Source organism: Mangifera indica, unplaced genomic scaffold (genome assembly GCF_011075055.1).
Source record: "Mangifera indica cultivar Alphonso unplaced genomic scaffold, CATAS_Mindica_2.1 Un_0017, whole genome shotgun sequence".
Taxonomy (NCBI): domain Eukaryota; kingdom Viridiplantae; phylum Streptophyta; class Magnoliopsida; order Sapindales; family Anacardiaceae; genus Mangifera; species Mangifera indica.
In genome coordinates, this window is record NW_025401109.1 from 236,678 (window position 1) to 243,775 (window position 7,098).

General features: G+C 30.4%; 1 pseudogene; it reads left to right on the forward strand.

Annotated features, from left to right (window-relative positions):
* The first annotated feature begins 581 nt into the window (after positions 1–581).
* Positions 582–7,098, forward strand: LOC123205851 (annotated as a pseudogene).

The window sequence follows — 7,098 nt, forward strand, 5'->3', positions numbered from 1 at the left end:
TTGTACTATTTCTAAATGTCAAAGAAATTTGCTTGCTACCTCAAACCTAAAGTGGTCAACTTTAAATTTGAATTAAATGTTTGTGCAGTCATAGTCTCTTTACACATACATTTTGGCTAATATTAACGTTTTATTTCTTGACAGTTTTTACAAAACCTTAAACCCTAGATTGTGTGTCAACTCTGTGGTAAGATAGGGCATGCCATCTTATAGTGTTATCACACATTTGATATCACTTTCTTAGATAACCCATTTATTACCCCAAGGCAACATTCTATTGCTAATACTATTCCAAGCACAACATACTTGCCTACATACTCTCTTACAACCAAATAACCTTCAATAAATACATAAAATCACTCTTCATAGTATAACCAACCTAATCCACAAGGCTTTGTCTCACAACAAACATATCACCACAATTAACAAAACGCCCTTTACACTCCCTAAGTAAACACATCACCCTATACCCCTCAGTTGCCTTAAGTACCTTTATTAAATAGCATGTCCTACACTTAATACTATGGACAAAATTCAAGAACTAGTCAAAAAGCTCTATAGGCCAAGACATGATGTGGTATATGGATTTAGGAGCCTTAGACCATGTCACTCTCATGGTGGATCAACTTGTTGTCAAAGAAATGTATGTGGGAAATCAACATCTACATGTGGGAAGTGGTGAGTGTTTGAGGATTTCTCATAAAGGTTCAAAATTTTTTCCTACTTCATATTCCAAAAGACTTCTACATCTTAAAAACGTATTATTGGTACCTAGAATAACTAAAAACTTGCATATAAAAATTTACTAAAGATAATAATGTCATTGTTGAGTTCCTAAGTGATTGTTGCTTTGTTGAGGATAAGGATATCAGGATTATGCTGCTAGAAATGACACTTAAAAATAGGTTATATCAATTGCAGTTTCTTGTTGATAAGTACAATATAGTAAATTTTCAAATTAATGATGTATTTTTTTTTGTTTTTTGACAAAACTGAGAATTTTATTGTCAACAAAGCATATGAAAATTTGGTTTTGAATCATGATAAAATTGTTGAATTACATACAAGTTATTTTACAAGTTAATAAAATTGATATTATGTTAAGCATAAAAGATTCAGTCATCCATGGGAGAAAACTATGAAATATGTTTTAAAACTTTGAATCTTAATTTTTATTTGTTTGGTCTCTTTTTCTATGAGAATTGTCACTTTGGGAAACACAAGCATAGTATTTTCTTGTTTCTAACACTAAAGTATCAAAATTCTTAGAATTAGTTCATAGTAATTTGTGGGGACCAACTTCCATAATATCTGGAAAGGGATTTAAATATTATTTGCACTTTCTAGATGTTTATACCAAGTTTATCTAACTATTTCCCTTAGGAAATAAAGTTGAGGTAGTGTATGTTTTTAGACAGTTTCATAAGTTTGTAAGGAAGCAACTTAAACAAAAACTTAAAACCATACAAATTGATTGAGAAGGTAAGTATAAAACACTTGTTCCATATTTTCAAGATAATGAGATCAATTTTGGATTTTCATGTCCACATACTTACCAACAGAATGAATACAAATATAGTCATAAAGTAGAGTTGGGATTAGTGTTATTATCTCAAGCTACTATTTTTCTAATAAATAGAATGCCAACTCTTGTCCTAGGAAATAACAATCCTTATCAATTGTTGTTTCATAATTCCCTGACTATTCATTTCGAAATGTGTTTAGTTGTGTTTGCTACCCTTTCCTTCACCCATACAATAAACACAAATTTGATTATCATACTAAAAATGTGTCTTTTTAGGTTATAGCTTAATTCACAAAGGGTATAAATGTTTAAGTAAGTTTGGGGGAGTTTAAATTTCAGTATCAGGAAAGTTTAATGAGACAGATTTCCCTTTTCAAACATATAAAGATTTTCTTAACCTTTTCAAATCTGCTTCTACATAGGTAAATTCTTTTTCAACACTAACTTTTACCTGCCACCGTGTTAAGTGATCTTGTTCTTGAAGTTAGTTTTGGTTCTATAGCTTAGACAAACTCAAACATTAGACACGCCTTAAATGTTAATCCTAGCCATATAAGTCTTTTACCACACACAAACACTACACCATTTGTTTCAAATTTCATCCTTAGATCCACAAACCTTTCGCCCTTGCCAAACATTTTCCCATCTTCTCAACACAATCCTAAAAAATGTCCAAGTTATCCATTGTGTTGTCTTGTCTACCACTAAAGCTAAGTATATAATTGCAATTGAAATAGGTAAAGAGATGTTTTGGAATTGTTGGGTTTGAATCAAGATGAGTATATGGTTGATTATAATAGTCAGAGTGCTTTGGATTTGATCAAGAATGTTACACACCATAGTCACACCAAACATATTGATGTGAGATACCATTGGATTTGTGAAGTAGTGAACAATCAAGAGATTTTATTGAAAAAGTTCACACTGATAAAAATCCTGTTGACATGTTGACTAAAATAATGACCTAGGACAAACACCAATTCTACACTAAAATGGCGGGACAAAGCTCCAAGTGATGTTGAGGAGCTAATACTCTTCCATGTGTTGGAGGGGAAGATTGTTGGCTCAATGGGCCTGAAGGTCTAACCCATATTATTAAACAATAATAATAAATTTACATTGATGCCCTCATTATAATGATATGTAAATATGTCTCTTTTAGGTTTTTTATGGTGACACTGAGACGTAGCAAGAATAACATATTAGAGATTTTGTTTTTATTACCTATGTAGATCAAAGATAGAAAATGTTAAATTTTTCCTTGGTCTCTAATTCATCACTAGATATTATCAAGATCACTAGGGTTTATTTCAAGAATTATTTGAAGGTTTATTTTTCTTGTATTGATCCATAATCACAGAGTATTGTGGAATTTTGGCTAGGGAAATAATTTGGGTATGCATTTCTTGATTGTTGATGCCAAGTTCACAGAAACTTGAGAATGATTGTACCTGTTTTTCTTCAATATTAGATTTTATTCAAAATTTAGCCTGTGGTTTTTTCCCTTCCACGGTGGAAAGTTTTCCACATAAATCCTATGTTCTTGTTTGTGGTTGATTTGTTTTATTTCCTACATGCAATTGATATTTCCTATGATTAACTGACTTAATTAATTTGCACAATCAGATATAAGGTTTGTGTTCCCAAAACAAAGGACAGTATTTAAAGTTGCTATACATGTGAAACAAATATTAGCTTAATGTTTTCTATCATTCAAGTGCTTTATTCTTACTAAATTCAGATAATAATTACATATCACCCTCGAAAAAACAGTTGCTACATTATAAAATATTAAAAGTTTAACTTGTTAGCTAGTAAGAGAGAGGAGTAAAATGAATTTTGAAACAATTATGTTTATATTATTTTATAGTTCAAGGAAGATAGTGTTATGTAGTTTATGTGTTTAGATTATATGAGTATTAGCGTTAATGGAAGAGTTATGTGATTGAAGTTAAAAAGTAAGGAGTTATAGTTAAGGGAAAATTATTGTTGCTCTATATATTAGATGGTGAAAAGTGAGTCATTGATTGTTGGTTTTCCAGTGCAAATCAAAACATTGCATATTTGATTTAAGAGAAGATGTGAAAACCAACTCTCAAAATAGTGTGTTTTTTTTTTAAGTAAAATAGTGCGATTCAGGGATTATTCGTGTGATATTGTTTTGATGGAATAAAGGCACTAAAAAATGAACAGAAGAAATGGAAAGTGAGTCAATTGTTTGGGCAACTATTTCATTATCTTCAACTCACTAAGAAGTAAGGGTAAATATCTTACCTCAGGGGTGAATGGAGAAATCATTGTCAAGAGGGATGTTTACCGATAAGAAATGAGAATGACAGTTCTTGTGTAATTTTTCTAGAAATCTAATAAAAGTTTAGAGGTATTTTTTTGTAGTGTCTTTTGTCCTTGCATGTAAACAATTTTCACATTTTCATTTTGTTTGTTAAAGTTCAAGTCGATCTAGATTAAATCAACTATTAAATTATTCTCAAATGAAACTTGAGTCTCAAATCATCAATTTTGAGTTGATCTCAAACTTATTCTTTTGAGTTTAAACTATTCTCAAACTAGATATTATTCTAACTTAGATCAAATTCAATGCGGAGGGAACTGGGGTCAACAAGGTGAATTGACCCTCCGTGACTTAAAAAAAAAACCGAAAATTTATATATATTTACAATAATGCCATGACATTAAATATTCAGTTTTAATATTTTATTAAATAAAATCCATTCTTTTCTTCACACACTCACAACATTATAAACTCATTATTTTCTTCAACTTTTCTTCTCTTTTGTCCATTTGAGTTTTCTCTCCTATCCTTTGCTCAATCCTTCCTTTCTTCACTTGTTCATCAAATTATCAACTTTTCTTCAAGCTTCATCTTTATTTCATATCATTATCAACTCTTCTCCAAGCTCTATCTTTATTTCATATCATTAATCACTCTTAGGGTATTCTTTTCAGGTATCAATTTCATCCCTCTTATTATTTTGATTATTTGATTGTTTAAATTAGAGTTTAGGTTATATTGGGTTGCTAAAGTTTTATTTGAATTTGATTTAGTATTCCATTTTGACTAAGTTTTATTATGTCACTTAATTTGATTTATTTTCCCCTCTTATTAATTTCAACTAAGTTATGTAATTTCAATCGCATTTAGTATCCAATTAATTTCCAGCTTCATGTTTATTCTTTTCATTATTATATGTTCAATAATGAGCCATAAATGTTTGCATAAGTAGTTAGTTTTTGATAAGTTGGTGGTCCTTTCAATTCATTATACATTCAAATACAAATTGAAAAATTTGAACATAGTATAATAATATTGGCCAAAGGACTATTTACCACCCAAGTTTTAATGTAAAGACAGATATCCATCCACGGGGTTTCAAAAACCTAAACACCTACCCATAGACAAACATTTGTTAGAATGTTCTATTATAGGCAAGGGTAAAATTATCATTTTACCATTCATATCAAAAAATATATAATTAATCTCATTTCCCCCTAAGTTTTGAAAAGTAACATTTTACCCCAACCTCAAACTTTGAAAAAGTGACCCTTCACCTCCACAAACCATTGGTTTTCTTCTCTTCGACAACAGTAATTGTGTGGTGATAAAGATGGCCACCATTCTCTTCTTTTCTCTCTTTGCCATGGTCAACGACGTCCCACAACAAACAAAGATCAGTCGACGATGAAAATCGAAGAGGAAGAAGATTGGACCAATTCTCAGATCCATCAAATTGACTCCAGATGAAGCTTCAGTAGTGTGATTCATCTTTATTTGAAGCCCAATCAATAGAAACAAAGCTAGTGCTGGAGAATTGAGGCTTCATCATGCTGATGCTTTCGTCATTAAAGAATTAAGGCTTCATCTTCTATTTTCATCATCGATCAATCTTCATCTATTATGAGACATTGTTAGTCATAACAGAGAGAAAAGGGAGGAGAATGGTGTTGTCTTTGTTGTTGTGTGGTCATCGTTGCCAAAGAGAAGAAAACCACGGGTTTGTTGGGGTAAAGTGTCACTTTTTCAAAGTTTGAAGTCAAGGTGAAATGTTACTTTTCAAAACTTGGAAGGGGGAATGAGATTAATTATATATTTTTTAATATGAAAGGTAAAATGATGGTTTTACCCTTACTTCTAATAGAAAATTTTAGCAGATGTTAATCCATGAGTGAATGTTTGGGTTTTTAAAACTTTGTGAGTGTGTATTTGTCTTTACATTAAAACTTGGGTGGAAAATAGTCCTTTGGCCAATAATATTCACTATTACTTTTTCCAGATTTACATGAATAAGCGCCTAAATTGCTATAATTAATAGATTGTTTATGAAGTTTATTCGATTGTTTGGTTAGTTTTGGGAGTGATTATTTTGAAGAAGACTTGTTTATTGTTTCTTAATTGTTTATAAGGTGTTTAAAGAAAGACTTGTATGAATTTGTGGTAGTTTTGTGCTTAAGGTGTTTGTGTTTTTACTCGTGTGAATTTCATTTTAATTTGAGTTTTATTTTATTGTTTCATCAAGACAAATAAATTTTTTGTTTTATTTATAATATATTTTTATTGCATTTTCATTATCAAGTTATAATATATTATTATTTTGAAATAGTATGGAAAGATTTTTCAAAAAAAAGTCAACAATGATCTCATTTCTGAACAAGAGGATAATATTGATGATTTAAATAAAAAAGTGGATGTCAATTTGTAAGATCATCCTATAGATTCAGGTTTATGACCACGAATTTCAGATTATGATCCTCTTATTTGAGATCAAATAAGAAGATTATATGTGAAAAGGGGCTCTTATCAACCTAAAGATCGCTAGTTTCCTTTTAAAGATTTTGGCAGATTTTCAAGGCAATTTATTGTTTCATCTTTTTAAGCCAGATGTTGGCAATAAAGAGGGTGGTGATCACTTGGTTGGCCAAAGGATTTCAAATTGGAAAAAAAAAATTGAATGTTCACTTTGGAAGTGCTAATATTTCTCATAACTAAGCTTGAAGAATGTGTGAATTGTTATTGAATCAAAAACAACATATTTAGACATTTTTTAAAGGATGAATTGAGTATCGAACTGGTTTAAATGCTACAGTTGATTGTGTTCGTTTTCTTCTAAGACAAGCACTAGCATTTTATGATCATGATGAATCTGACAATTGAAACAATCTAAGAAATTTTCTTAAGCTTCAACAATTTCTTACTAATCATAATGAAGATGCCTGTGATGTTGCTTTCAAGAATTACCTTGATAATCTCAAACAATTTAAAAAGACATTCTAAGTGCTATCTTTAGAGATTTAGGAGATTATTTATTCTCTCTATTGATTAATGAATCTCAAGACAACTCTACAAAGGAACAAATGGTTATTGTCTTATGTTATGTTAACAACAATAAGCTTGTTGTGGAGCTTTTTCCAGGTGTTGAACATGTTACCAGTACTACAGCTCTCTCACTCAGGATAACACTTAACTATTGTTTTCTAGGCATGGGTTGAATTTTTCTAAAGTTCGAGGACAAAGTTATGATAGAGCTAGTAATATGGAAGAGAATTCAATGGTTTAA